Source organism: Pleurodeles waltl, chromosome 2_1, assembly GCF_031143425.1.
Source record: "Pleurodeles waltl isolate 20211129_DDA chromosome 2_1, aPleWal1.hap1.20221129, whole genome shotgun sequence".
In the NCBI taxonomy this organism is placed as follows: domain Eukaryota; kingdom Metazoa; phylum Chordata; class Amphibia; order Caudata; family Salamandridae; genus Pleurodeles; species Pleurodeles waltl.
Genome location: NC_090438.1, coordinates 72,943,166 through 72,957,509, shown reverse-complemented (window position 1 = coordinate 72,957,509; position 14,344 = coordinate 72,943,166). Strand labels below are relative to the sequence as shown.

Sequence of the window (14,344 nt, the reverse complement as noted above, 5' to 3'; positions counted from 1 at the left end):
TACACAGACGATACCCAGCTCACTATCAGAAGACCCTTCCACCACAAAGGCCATCTTCTACAGGTGCATGATGGGCATTGCTGACTGGATGAAAAATAACTGCCTAAAGCTCAGCACAAACAAAACAGAAGTGCTGATCTTCGAGAACAACACTTCCCCATGGAACGACTCATGGTGGCCTTCCGAACTAGGACCCAAACCCACCCCAACAGACCACACTCACAACCTCAGCATCATCCTGTACAGCAAGCTTACCATGAAAAACCAGATCAAAGCAGTCTCTTCTGTCTGCTTCCTCACTCTTCGCATGCTTTATGTTAAAAAGGCTTCCCATCAACAGCAGACGAACCGTCACTCAAACTCTAGTCACAAGCCAGCTGGACTACAGCAACACACTAAATAGGAATCCCCACGCACCTCCTCAAGAGACTACAGACCATAAAGAATACAGCGCTCAGATTCATCCTTGACCTCCCGAAATAGACCCACACCACCCCCCATCTCAAGAAGCTCCACTGGCTACCCATCCAGAAGAGTTGTCAATTTAAGATGTTGATCCACACCTACAGAGCCTTTCACAATCAAGGACCTGCATACATCAACCACTTCCTGAACGTTCAGCACCCCTTGCGACACCTGTGCTCCACGTGCCTCTCCTTCCCACACATCACCCGCATTGGTTGTAGCAACTGTGGAGGACGCTCTTTCTCCTACCTTATGATGAAATCCTGGCACGAGCACCCCGTCACCTTCTGACCTCATCCTCTTTTCTGGAATTCAGGAAAGGACTCAAGACCTGGCTTTTCAACTGAGCCCCAAAGCAGCATTGCCCACAGCAGCCGGCTACCCTCACGGGTGATTAGCCGAGCTCAAGAAATCCTGACTGATTGAGCCACTGGGTAGATTTTGGCAGTGCATCATATTTGTAATTTTGTATTATTTGTTTTTGTATTTGTAAGATCATTTGCTGCACTGTCCTACGCCAAATCCCCATAAATTTCGCCTTAAGTGTCAGTGAAGTCCAGTTACTGCTGTTAAGTGCCCAAACTGTCACCTAAGGGACAGGTAAGAATATTCTGGGCCAGTTACCAATGTGCTAAATGCCAGTAGCCAAAGAGATTGGGTTCCTCAGTTTTTTTCTCCAGTATGCTATAGAAATATTCTGGCAATGGGGCACTGGTGCAGCCAATCCATGATATCACTGGTGACCACTGGACAAACAGAGTTGAAAGGGGACCTCACCTTTATGCAGGGATAACTGTTAAACCACTTGGGCTAGAACAGCTGCTCCTTGCGTTTTGACTTCCGTGGACCCTCTCTGAAGCTCTTATGGAAGCTGGGAGCCATGGCCCAAGCATTTTTTACTAATTGGACCTCAAAACAAACAGTTCATTAAATTACAGAAACACGTATACATCAAAGAAATATACAAATAATGAAATTTTGTATTTAATTCACAAGTAAAAAAATACAAACATCGAAATTTGAATTTAATTGAAAGGTTGGAGCTTTTCAAAATGTGGTTTTATTTCTCAAAGACAAAGTTATATCCTAGACTCTAACACACGACCGTGTCGTTTTGCTCCTCATGCATGTTCTCTTGGCCTACCAGTGTTTCATTTGAGGCCAACAATCAATTACATTTTTAACCTCCAATTTCAAATTCCTAAACATTTGCACAGTATTTAAAAAAAAAAACCTTTTGTTTTTTAGTATATATACTTCCCTAACCTACTAAAATTATATAATTTTCCAGACAGTCACAGACTCCATGAGCAGGCATCCCAGGAGGTAAACAAGCACACCCTTAACTTGGCTCATGATCTTGCATCTGCTGGGAAGCTCGACTGAAGCAGCCGCTTGGCTGTTGGACAGACTGGGTTCTTGAAATGCCCCCACTATGATAATTCCAGTCATCTGAGCCTTGTGCTGTCTTTCCGTGGACCAGGCCATTTCTTCCCCTGGCAGGCACAGTCCAGCTTCTCTTGCAAGCATGTAGGTCTTCCTCCTTAGGAGGTAAGCCTACTCTATAAACAAAAGGGAATGGACTAGCTACCTACCAACACCGCCTGATACCCCAGTTTTTGAAGAGAGGAACAGGAGAGTGTGAATGTGCAGGGAGGAAAGTATGAGGAGGCTATAAGAAGCCAAGCAGAAAGGTGACCCCATCTTGTGCAACACACAATCACAGCAGACTCAGCCCATTCTCAACACAAAAACACTCAGTGCCCAATTCACAAAGACCCCCCCACCAATGGCGTAACTAAACTTGAGGGGACCCCCCTGTGAAGTACTTGGAGGCCCCATCTCCCCCCTCAGGGCTCAGTCGGGGGCCTGCCTCCTGTGGACAATGTTCTGTGCTGAGGGGGGGGGGGGGGAGGGGGGGGCTGGCGCTCAGGGGCACCACAGGGTCTTTTGTTACATCACTGTCCCCCCACAGTCTTGACAGAGGTTCTACAGTTGTGGCAGATTTGCCACAGGTGTGATGGGGTCTACACACTTGTGGCAGACTCTCCGCACCGCATTTCTCATTGTGGAGGTTCCGCCACGACTGTGGAGGCTATTTGTGGATTGGGCCCACAGACTACACTTTACAAGCACCCTTCTATCATGACAAAAACATGAAGGCCGAGGGACCCAACTATCAAGAACTGAACTGAAGTTCTTCAACGGTGAGGCAGTCCCCTACACAGCGGGTCAGGTAAAATAGGTTAAGCTACTCTCGATGGTCACTCTGATGCCTTCCCTGTTCACCACATACCTTGGGTATAGAGGGCTGTAGCCTCTCTGAAACAAAGGGAGAACATTTGGCTGTCTTTTTGACATCAGATCCTAGCTCTAGAGTCTCAGAAATGGTTAACCAAGGGAAGTCCCTGCAGTGGACTCACATGATGATTGTTGATCTCAATGAGAAAAACAAACACGGCTGTCCAGAAATCACACAAGGTCAGGGAGGCTCAGCTACACAAAGTCATCCATCCTAACAAGTAGATGTTTTCACTTTGTTGAGGTGGCATTTGTGAATGGGGCACAATGCCCATAACTCTGTCATAAATGCAATTTAAAATTGCAAAGTTCCATAAATCTCGATTTTATGACTCAGGTGTGTAATTTTTGCCTGAGAAAATCTACTCACAGGATTGAGAGCGTGCAGGGGGAGGACAGTCAAAGGTTAGAATACCTTGTGAGTTTGGGCTCATCCACAAATCTAAATGTTTTCAGTAACACCTGTCAGAAACCTTCCCGTCTTGTGTCAGTAATATGGCCAGAAATGTACTTTGGACAAGGACAGGAGAATATCCCTTTCTAGATTAGGAGATATCATTCACACAATTGGTCCAGCTGTAGTGGAAGTGGTTTCAGTAAGGGAAAATGACCATTTATTTATTACCTGCATAGAGATGGTAGGAAAGGCCAATTGAGGAGATGTTGTCTCTATGGGAAGTATTTTAAAGGATAAAAAGAAGTGGGACCCAGATAGAACCTTGGGGAACACCAATGGCACAACATTAGCTCTTGCAGCCACTCGGTGTGGGGTAAGTCCCTGGCCTCCAGGGGGCCCCCTCAGCACAGTACACTGTGCACAGGCGGCGGGCCACTGGCCTGAGAGCTCCTGAGTGGGTCTGGGGTTTGAAGGGGTGGCTCCATGTACTTTACAGGGGGGCCTCCCTCAAGTTTTGTTAAGCCACTGGGGAACGCCAACAGGTAGGGAAGGAGCAGTCAGAGAAGTACAACATGAACCAGTCAAGAGCTGGCTGGTGCTTCCAGTAAGGTACAATAAGTGTAAGGGTATAGTTCATTTAGAGAACACGGCACAGGAGTATAATCTTTAGTGCTGCGTTGGTGCATGGCACGCAACCACTCAGATGACAGTTAACCTTTATAGTACAATATAAGTGCAGCTTCAGTGGAGGAGGCACTGGTACAGTTCACAAATAGATGCTCCCTAAAGCTGTTTCTGGAAACACTCTACAAACGCACTGCAGGCGGTTACTTTGTTTTTTCCTCAGGGTGGCGGTCAAACCCAAGAACAAAACAGCTAATCATTTTATCAACCTCACAAGGATAAAAGGTTGAGTTAACTCTGCTGGGATCTGAACATGCAGTCTCTGGGTTTTACAGACTTAGGGCCTGATTTAGAGTGTGGCGGACGGGTTACTCTGTCACAAACGTGATGAATATTCCATCTGCCGCATGACAATCCCATTAAATCCACTGGAATTGTAAGACGGTGGACGAGATATCCCTCATGTTTGTGACAAGTAACCCATATAATGATTCCATTATTTCCATTGAAAATCATAATATGGCAGATGGGATAGCCATCACATTTGTGACGGATTAACCTGTCCATCAAACTCTAAGTCAGGCCCATAATCTTATTTAAAAAAACCTAGGGGCAAGGGAGACATAGACAATGCAGTGACTTCCATTTTGTTTTTTAATAATTGTGTCACAGCACTGGCGAGATACTAACAATTTATAGCCACATTTCTGTCGTAGATCACAAATTTAGTTTCTACCTACCCTGGGGGCTGCGGGCTACAAACGGTTTGAAAACAGGCATTTAAGTCATGGAGATATTTCAAGCAAACTTTGACTAAAATAGTGTACTAGTTTCTGGATGCCATCATCTACAGAACCAGGAACTACATGCAGTGCCACTGGAATTATACAGCAGCAGAGGGTCAAATTATGTGGCAGGGTTGAGTAAACTATGTGGCAAGAAAAGCCAAATTATGAGGCATAATGCGGCACATTTTGTAATAATATAACTACATTATTTTGTCATTTTAAACTTGGTAACACTGTATGGACATTGGTTGCACCCCATTAGTACCAGTTTAGCACCCAAATATAGCAATAAGCAACAGAAAGATGACCAAGCCAGCTTTGCAAAGAGACTTCTACTGCGCGGCACACTTCACTGCTGTTTTAGTAATTTTTTAACTGTTTGACCTAGAAACAACATTTTTTGTTTTCAAATTGGCAGATTACGCAGCAGGTAACGGGTTAGGTGGCAAATGCAGCAAATCTATAAATATGCGAAGACGCAGCGGTCACACAATCGCATAATTCCGATTGGCCTGGATCAAACTGTAACCAAAAATTACTAGAACTATAAGAGTCATGGCAGATGCTGACCGCAAGAAGGGGAGAGCACAACACATGGTCGGAGGCTTAGGGCGGCCAATCAAGTGTGAACCACTGAAGAGGAGGAAGAGAAACATGAACGTCAATGTATTACATTTCAGTTTGTTGTCTTTGGTTAAAAATTATTAAAAATGTAATAGCACCCTGATTGGGAATAGCACATGTGAAGTAATCAGTTTCAAGTACAAATGTAATATAAAAAACATTATATGTGAACTTAAGGAAAAGTACAGTAATTGTGAAAACTGTTGTAAAACTTAGGAGAGCTTCAAAGTGTTCCAGAGTGACTAATGTGTCTCAGCGTCACACAAACAGTGTCATCAATAAAAAGTAAAAAAAGAAGTTGCAGAACTCAGTTCCTGTAACTCTAGGCTCACTTCGACTTCTGTACGTAAAGCTGTCTGCCCCTGAATGAGCCCTCACTCTGTGATATGGACAGGTGTACTTCAATGACTTTGGGATGGTTCACTTCCTGCCGTTGCTCTGGACAGTCCTAGTAGTGAATCCTAACAGAAAGCCATTTCTCAAAATGATGGTTCCCTAAAGGATGCAGAGCACCTACTAAACTCGGCTCTGAGTCAACAAATGCCCATTCTCCGGTATGGGCATCGGGTTCCCTTTCAAAGTTATTAATATCTCCTTCCATTTAGAGACCCGCACACTGATAGGCACTTTCACTGCTGGCACACACCCCGTACAGGTACAGGACACATCATAAAATCTTGAACAGGGTATAAGAAATTTGTTTCAGGTTGACTGGGATGTGAGCCCTGGTCAAGCAGCAACCACAATTCTTCTCAGGGTGAAGTCACAAGCAAACCCTAAATTAACCTGTGCTCAACCCGCAGGTAGCTTGGCAGAGAGCAGTCAAGCTTAACTCAGAGGCAATGTGTGAAGTGTTGTGCAGCACTTCAAACATTAACACAGTGAAAACACACCACAAAAGTATCCTACAACAGAATTAGAAAAATAGAGTATTTGTTAATAAAGACCAAAATGATAACATTCCGATCAGTAGAACCAGAGATATGCAATTTTAAAGATGTGGGTGAAAATAATGCCAAAAAGCACAAAAAGACAACTGTGGCTATCTCATTGCAACGGACCGGCACAAAGACACAAGTTCAGGCCGACCGAGATGGAGTGTGGGCCTGCTACAGGTACCCAATTAGGCATGCTGAAAAAAGTACCTTAAATCATGATTTGCAGAGAGTTGCGTGGATCCATGTTGAAGATGCATTGCGAGCCAAAATGATGCGTCTGTTCCAAGATGCAGTGAGGATGCGATGTGAGGACCTTCATCGTTGTCGAGGATACCATTGATGAGGGCTTGCAATGTGAAGTCTGGCATCAAGGATGCGTCGAGCAGTTTGGGAGATGCATCGGTTGAGAGGAGCTGCAAGGCTGTGATGCAGAGTCTGGCATTGTCATTGAGGCTGCCGTCAACAAGAGAAGCGAGGGCCTGTGCCGAGGATGGAGTCGCGCAGTGGCAGTCACGAAGAAGATGCGGGCTGCTAAGGTGATACAGGTCTTTACAATAGGTCTGATCCATGCAGCAGCGGTGATGTGTCACTTCTTTTAGGGGATGCGCCATGCAGCAGATGAGGTCTGTCGGTTCTTCTGAATTCACAGAGGCTGGCAGAACACTTAAGGTCCACTTCCAAGAGTCCAGAACAAGGGTGGCACCACTTGGCAGGGTATACTCACAGATGGCAGAGTCCAGGTGCTGGGGTTGAGGTTATTGGAGTCTTCTGTCCCTGAGGAGCAAGTCAGGAGGTCAGCCAACTGGCCCTTCAAGTCACTTTGGGGTCCTGGGTTTAACAGAAGCAGGTCTAGTCTTCCTCACCCAGGCAAGAGGGCAGCAGGTGCACAACAAGGCAGCAATCCTTCAGGGAAGCAGTCCAGCAGTGTCAATTCTTTCAGCAGTACAGAATTATTCTTCCAGGCAGAGTATCCACAGGTCCAGAAGTGTACTGAAGAGTTGGTATCTGAGGTTCAAAATTTGTACCTGGTACCCTTCCTCTTGAAGGAGAGGGAAGCTTCTAGAGTTTTCCCTTTGAAGTCCCAGGCATTGTTTCTTCCCTATCTCCAGACTAACTATAAGGGGTATGCAGTCCTATGTGTGGAGGTAGGGCACAGCCTATTCAAGTGTAAGTGGGAATGGATCCAGCTCCGCCCTCCCATCCTGCCAGTGATAGCCCATCAAGGCGCACCTAAGCTCTATAATATGTGGCTGACTAGGAGGAATACAAAAAAAAACTACATTCAACTATAATCAGTCATGTGACCCAGGGACAATAAATGGCTAAGGCAGGAAAATGCCAACTTTCTAAAAGTGGCATTTTCAAAAATGTGATTTAAAATCTGACTTTACCATGAAAGAGGATTTTTCATTACAAATTCAGAGACACCAAATATAAACTGGTTACATGCTCCCATTTGGAAATTACAGCTTTTTAAATGTAATAAGGTACCTCCAATGTTATCCTATAGTAGAGGTAGGCCTTGCAGCTGTGAAAAGTAAATGTAAGAGTTTTTTACTACCAGGACATGTAAAACTTAAACTTTCATGTCCTGCTTGTCAAATACATAGCACCCAGCCCTGTGGGCTGTTTGGGGCCTAACCTAAGGGTGACTATAGCTGTGTTACAAGTATTGGTTAATGCATTAGGTTTTACCTATAGGATTAATAATAAGTTAAGATGTATGGGAGCAGTGTATGAGTGTGGGGAGAATGGTGTGAGTGCTCTCTGTGCAGGGTGATTAGTGCATGAATGAAGGTTGATAAGTATTTGAGTGCAGGCTGAAAGTGCCTCAATGCATTGTGATTGATGTGTGTTACAGTGCAGGATGAGAACTGTGTGAGTGTAATGGTGAGCTCACCACGCTATGCCTGGATCTATAGAGTGAAAGGCAGACAGCGGGCAGAAACCAATCAGCTATCTACCAGCCCGGCCGATACCTAGGTCTGTCTGCTTTCCAGGCAGCTCCTACTGAGGGCATGGATACAACTACCGGCACAGAGGCACAATACTCGGATGGAGATGAGGAGGTGATGCTGTCTCTAACCCCTTTCGCTGGAGTTCAAACCCGCACGGGACCCCCCAGAAGGGGCACCAGGTGGCGGCTGCCAATTGGGTATGAGCCAATGCTACTATTATTTAAGGAGTGAGTGCATGCACTTTAGCACTGGTAAAAAGTGCACAGAGTCCCAAGGACAGCAAAAACAAGATTAGCAATATGGAGAAAGAAGGCAGAAGGTTTAGGGTGAGACCACCCTAAGGCTGAAAGGTCTAACAGAGGGAATGCTAAAATATCCATTTCTCATCACCCAAAGTGTGTATTAATCTGTTGCATTTTATAGCACAGCCAATTTAGCTGTGGAGTAAATTGTACCAAGAAATTTAAAATTGGTGCATCTGCGCAGTAGCAGATGAGGGCTGTGCTTGTCGAACCATTTAGTTTTCAGAATACCCATAATTAATATATTTTACGTAAATGTGCTTACAACTAATTTCACTGGAGACTATTTGCATTTTTCTTTGCCACCCTGAAAACCAGACTGGGTTTTACTACCCACTACTCTCGACATGCCATCACTAGTACAAGCAGAAAAGACTCCAGCAACTGCATGACGTTATAACTTGGTAGTACCTTTAGGGCCCGCACTTAGTTGAAGGCTTATTGGAAAAATCAAACGGCTGGTTCAAGCTTTTTCCAAACAGGTACCTGACTTATACCTAGGAACTTTATGGTTGATTCAGAATGCATGAGACATGTGTAAATGCATGCACAGAAGTGAGGTGGGGTGGTGTTCATGAGGACACCTGGCAGAAATAATTTAAATGTATTTCATAAAGCATCTATTGCTGGGGTAGTATTCAAGGAAGTACATTTTTTTAATGTTTTAGTCATAACAGTGGCCACCCTTAATATGTTGAACAGGTGCAACACCCTTTTCAAAGAGATTGCCAACTGTTTGCCTGTTTAGCACATAGTTACGGAGATTGTGGCTGGACTGCTCCCAAAAACACCTACCCTTGTGGCTATGGCTACTTCTTAGTATATGCAAAAAACAAAGACTAAACACAGCAGGACTTTCAGAACCTGACATAGAACATCGCCTAAGTGAGAATACTGCCAGACATCACATATTCACTCACTGATCCACCTATAATTTCCTCTCAGTGAGTTAAGGACCTGCTCCAATAGGTTGGTTTGTAAAGCTGTGTGTCACATTATACCTGCGCAAGGTGTAATGTATGTATGGTAGGCATTCCCTTTGGAAAAGCCACGTAGAACTGACGCTGTGAAATTTACATTTTACTGCGTCATTCTGCTACTTCATTGCATCAGAATTTTAACAGCTGCTCAGAGCAGGCGTTAAAGTAATGCACTGCTTTTCTCTATGGGAGCCTTCCTCGCATTGCTGGAGTTTTGACGCTACTCCAGCAATGCGTCGGTTTAGCGCCACAGATGCAGCAGAATTTCTGAAGCATCTGTGAAAACGTGCGCGATGGAGCTCTGTATTGTAAATGCAGCGTCATTAGGGGATTGTAGGGCAGCGCAAGAAACCTGACGCATCAGCCCGATGCGTCAGATTCTTGTGAATGAGGCCCAAAGCTTTTAAGACATCAGATGAATTGTTATAGAGAAAGTTCCCGTTGGTTACAGTCGCATCTATGAACTGTTTTTGGAGTCTAATGGTTTCGGTTGATATGTTTTTAAAAACAGTAGAACTAGTTGTGGTTTTAATTCACTTGGCACATGTCCAAAAAAGCCATAAAGGGACTGCATCAAGCAGGAACCAATTGTAACTGGTTCCTTATAAATACCACCAGAACTATACGTACTACATAAATGTACACCAGGTAACAGGAGAAACCCTTCTGTCTCTCTCATCCCTTTTCCTGCATCTCATGCCCTCTGAAAAGGGAGGCGATGGAACTGAGAGTGAGACTGGTGACATGCACCATCAGAGTCGAAGGGTTAAAGTGAAAAGAAAATGCCAAAAAAAAATACATTTTAAGGTTTTAATCGAAACATGTTTTTATACGTACTGTTTGGACGGGATAAATGTTATAACAAATTGTAAATGCACGAGGACATTTTGTATTTCGTCCTGTACCAGTCCATTCGGCAACATCATAAGCTAGTTGTGAACCCTGGAGTCTCCCGGGTCAGTCCTCGGCAGTACGTGTGTTCCTGGGCAAAGCGCCCCTCCGCAGTCCTCACAACAGTTACTGCGAGTGGCCTAGAGTTCTGAATCCTTCTCACGCCCTCGTTTAATGACACATGGGCCGTTCACGCCAGAAAATGTACCTCCAGAAACGGAAACCTGTCTCCAGGAAACGCGGGGCACCAAAAGGGTCGAAAACATTCGCTTGCAATTGGGACACTATAATTAAAAAAAAAAATTAGAAGGAAAAAAAGTGGCCAGCTTTTACATTGCGGAATCGCAGATCATTATTACGATTTCTTAAAACTGATGTAAAACCCAAGCATGGTAAATTCGGGAGGGGGCGCTGAGACTTTAAATGCCCTGACCCCGCATTTCGTTATTATCGGGCACATTCGGTACAGAGTTGTCAGCTCAATGTAATATTGGTGCGCGGGGGGCGGGAGGCACTTAACTAACATGAAATAGGCCATTGAGGCTGCATAAAATGAGACGGTGCTTCAAGGGTGACACCTACATCCCACGAGTGAATTTGTGCTTCAAGGTATCGCACACACCCCACGAGTGAGACTGCTCTCCAAGGTGTGACACCCACATCCCACAAGTGAGACTGCACTCCTAGGTGTGGAAACCACATCCCACGAGTGAGACTGCTCTCCAAGGTGTGACACCCACATCCCACAAGTGAGACTGCACTCCTAGGTGTGGAAACCACATCCCACGAGTGAGACTGCTCTCCAAGGTGTGACACCCACATCCCACGAGTGAGACTGCTCTCCAAGGTGTGACACCCACATCCCACAAGTGAGACTGCCCTTCTAAGTGTGAAACCCACATCCCCCAAGTGAGACTGCGCCCCAATGTGTGACACCCATCCCCACAGGTGAGACTGCTTGAAGGTGCAAGACCCACATCACGCGAATGAAACTAAACTTTAAGGTGTAAATTCCACTTCACGTGAGTAAAACTGTACTTTGCGAGGTCGCAGTTACAGGTTCGGTCTGGGGGTCATCCCGTGTTTTCTTCTTTCTGGTGCCAAGAAATTGAAGACCATTACATTAGGTTACAGTACACCTTGTCATTCAAGGCACTGTGAAATATCAGTGACAAGCGCTATGTAAGAATGAAGTTCGAAGGCGCGAGGCTAACATCCGAGCCTGAACTCTAAACTTCAAGGGCCGAGACAGACTCAGACAACTATGTAGCCCCGAGACATCTCGGTTTCATGCACGCGCGCCGATCCTTGCAGATGCACGTGCAAGAGGAAAACAAACGTGGGTCTGGACAAAGCAATACTGTTAGTTTCCAGGTTCTGACATCATTGATAAAACTCCCACATCGTCACACCTGCTTCGTGATGTGCTTAAAGAAAATAGGCATTCAAATCTGTAATTCCCCCTGCAATACTGTGATTTAAAAAATGAATGCATCGTTTTACCTGTCGGTCGGTCCTGCGGGCTCCCTTTGTGCGGTGAGGGCGTCTGTCAGGGCACTCAGCCCTCAATGACAGTAGAATGAGAGTAGGCAGACAAGGGGGGGAGGAGGGGGAGGTTGCTCCTCAGGGGCAAGGGTGCCTGCGAGAGATGCCGGTGTCTGGCCCGTTTGAGGTGTGACCACCCCCCTGTCCCGCCTGCGATGCTTGGAGCCCCGCCCGAAACAGGAGCCGAGCTGCAAGTCCTGACTTGTCCCCAGCACATGGCGCGCCGGGGTCCTTTACACAGCTTTCCCTGTTGCACTACTGGGCGGCCAGCGGCAGCGCGGAGGATGAGGGTCAGGAACGTGCGACATGCTGCGGGGGCTGGGGCCGGGGTGGATGATCTGAGGGTGCACCCTCAAGGGGTACGCTGAAGGGTGCTGGTGTGAGGGTGCACCCTCAAGGGATTTGCTGGAGTGCTTGTGTGACGGTGCATCCTCAAGGGATGTGCTGAAGAATGCTGGAGTGTGGGTGCACTCTGAAGGGATGTTGCGAAGGGTGCGGGTGGCGGCTGGTGCTGGAGTGAGGGTGCACTCTGAAGGGATATAGTGAAGGGTGCTGGTGTGAGGGTGCACCCTCAAGGGATGTGCTGAAGGTTGCTGGTGTGAGGGTGCACCCTCGAGGGATGTGCTGAAGGATGCTGGTGTAAGGGTGCACCCTCAAGGGATGTGGTGGTGTGAGGGTACACCCTCAAGGGATGTGCTGAAGGATGCTGGTGTGAGGGTGCACCTCAAGGGATGTGCTGAAGAATGCTGGTGTGAGGGTGAACTCAGAAGGGATGTTGCGAAGGGTGCTGGAGTGAGGGTGCACTCTGAAGAAATGTAGTGAAGGGTGCTGGTGTGAGGGTGCACCCTCGAGGGATTTGCTGAAGAATTCTGGAGTGAGGGTGCACTCTGAAGGGCTGTTGCGAAGGGTGCTGGTGGCGGCTGGTGCTGGAGTGAGGGTGCACTCTGAAGAGATGTAGTGAAGGGTGCTGGTGTGAGGGTGCACCCTCAAGGGATGTGCTGAAGGTTGCTGGTGTGAGGGTGCACCCTCGAGGGATGTGCTGAAGGATGCTGCTGTGAGGGTGAACTCAAAAGGGATGTTGCGAAGGGTGCTGGAGTGAGGGTGCACTCTGAAGAGATGTAGTGAAGGGTGCTGGTGTGGAGGGTGCTGGAGTGAGGGTGCACTCTGAAGAGATGTAGTGAAGGGTGCTGGTGTGAGGGTGCACCCTCAAGGGATGTGCTGCAAGGTACCAGTGGGGGCTGGGACCAGAGTGTGTGGGTACACCCAGCAGAGGTAGGGTGCTGGGGGGGGTGGGGGCAGGGTGCACACTGAAAGGATGGTGTATTGCCGGCAAGTGTGAGGTGACACCCAGAGTAGAAGCGGCCCAGGGCTGAGGGCGGGTGTGAGGGCGCACACTAGAGCAATGTGTGAGAGGGTGCTGGTGGGCACGGGGGGCGGTGCCGGCTGCACGGTGTGAGGGGCATCCCAGGGGCATTTTGTAAGGTCGAGGGTGCGAATGTTTACTTTTTGTCATTGTGCACACTGCGGGAAGGTTCTACTTCCACCCAAGCCTCAGAGCTGCATATATACCAGTCTGCCTTTCACAGTCCACCCATCTATCCATCCATCCATCCCTATGTCAGTTTATTCATTCTTTCTTCATCTCTCTCTCTCCATCATTCATTCCTGCTCCCTTTCCTCCTTTCATTCATTATCCTCTCTTTCCTTCCAGCGTACGCTGAGGCGAGGACAGCGCACACATTGTAAGCCCCCAAAGCCGTAAATGAAGGGAAGTGGGGATATGCCCGGGCAAGTCCCCCAAAGTGCGCCGGGTGGCATCTCCCGACGGCTCATCCCACGCACGGGGATCAATGCGGGACCTGCAGTTATCCTGCAGCGCGCCTGAGTGTGCAGCGTGGGTAGTCATTTGTGCACTACTACAACTTGTATCGCGTCTGCGTTTACCACAGGCAGCGGTGCAGGTAGTATTAAAGGGGTACCTCTGGGGTTCTGCGGTCTCCTCACAGATTTGCTGACTTTGCACACACGGGCTCTTTTTATCCTGGGAGCAGCTCTCCTGGGCTGCAGAGCCTGCCTTGGGAACTTTCTTCCTTGCTGTCGCTTTTGCACTGAGGATGGAGGGTGCGTGAGTCAGCACCTCCTCCTCCCACCCAGACACACAGAGGGGCCGGGAGTTGATGAAATCGCCTGCAACAATTCCTTACTACCTTCGTACGGCTCAGAGTGGGTTTTACCACAGGCCACGCCCCCGGGGCTGCCCATTGGCTGTTTCTTGAATGGAGACGGGCAATGTCAAGTTGGCATTGTGAGGGGGCGTTTTTTAAGCCAGGGCAAATAAACCCTATGAGTGCGACTAGTGCTGTTAGGAATTTCAGGTAAAATGTAAACGTCACAATTTTGCCTCAACTTTTAAATTGTCAAGACAGCAGCAAAGAATGATTTAGGTTTCATGCCAAGGAAAAAAGGAACTGGTAAGGAAACCAAATAACCTGGAGCTGCAAGCTTCGTGAATCATATTCCGTTGTATCATG

General features: G+C 47.2%; 1 protein-coding gene across 2 annotated transcripts in view; it reads right to left on the bottom strand.

Moving 5' to 3' along the window:
• EDA2R (ectodysplasin A2 receptor) overlaps window positions 1-14,077 on the bottom strand; it is a 104,889-nt gene extending 90,812 nt beyond the window's left edge. Inside the window, exon 1 of one of the 2 annotated variants that reach the window (XM_069210206.1) lies at window positions 13,793-14,077. The gene's annotated coding sequence lies outside the window, so the exon portion shown is untranslated. Of the gene's footprint in view, window positions 1-11,771; window positions 11,918-13,792 lie in introns of those variants that run through there. The other variant, XM_069210217.1, reaches the window with a different exon arrangement.
• Window positions 14,078-14,344: the final 267 nt, after the last annotated feature.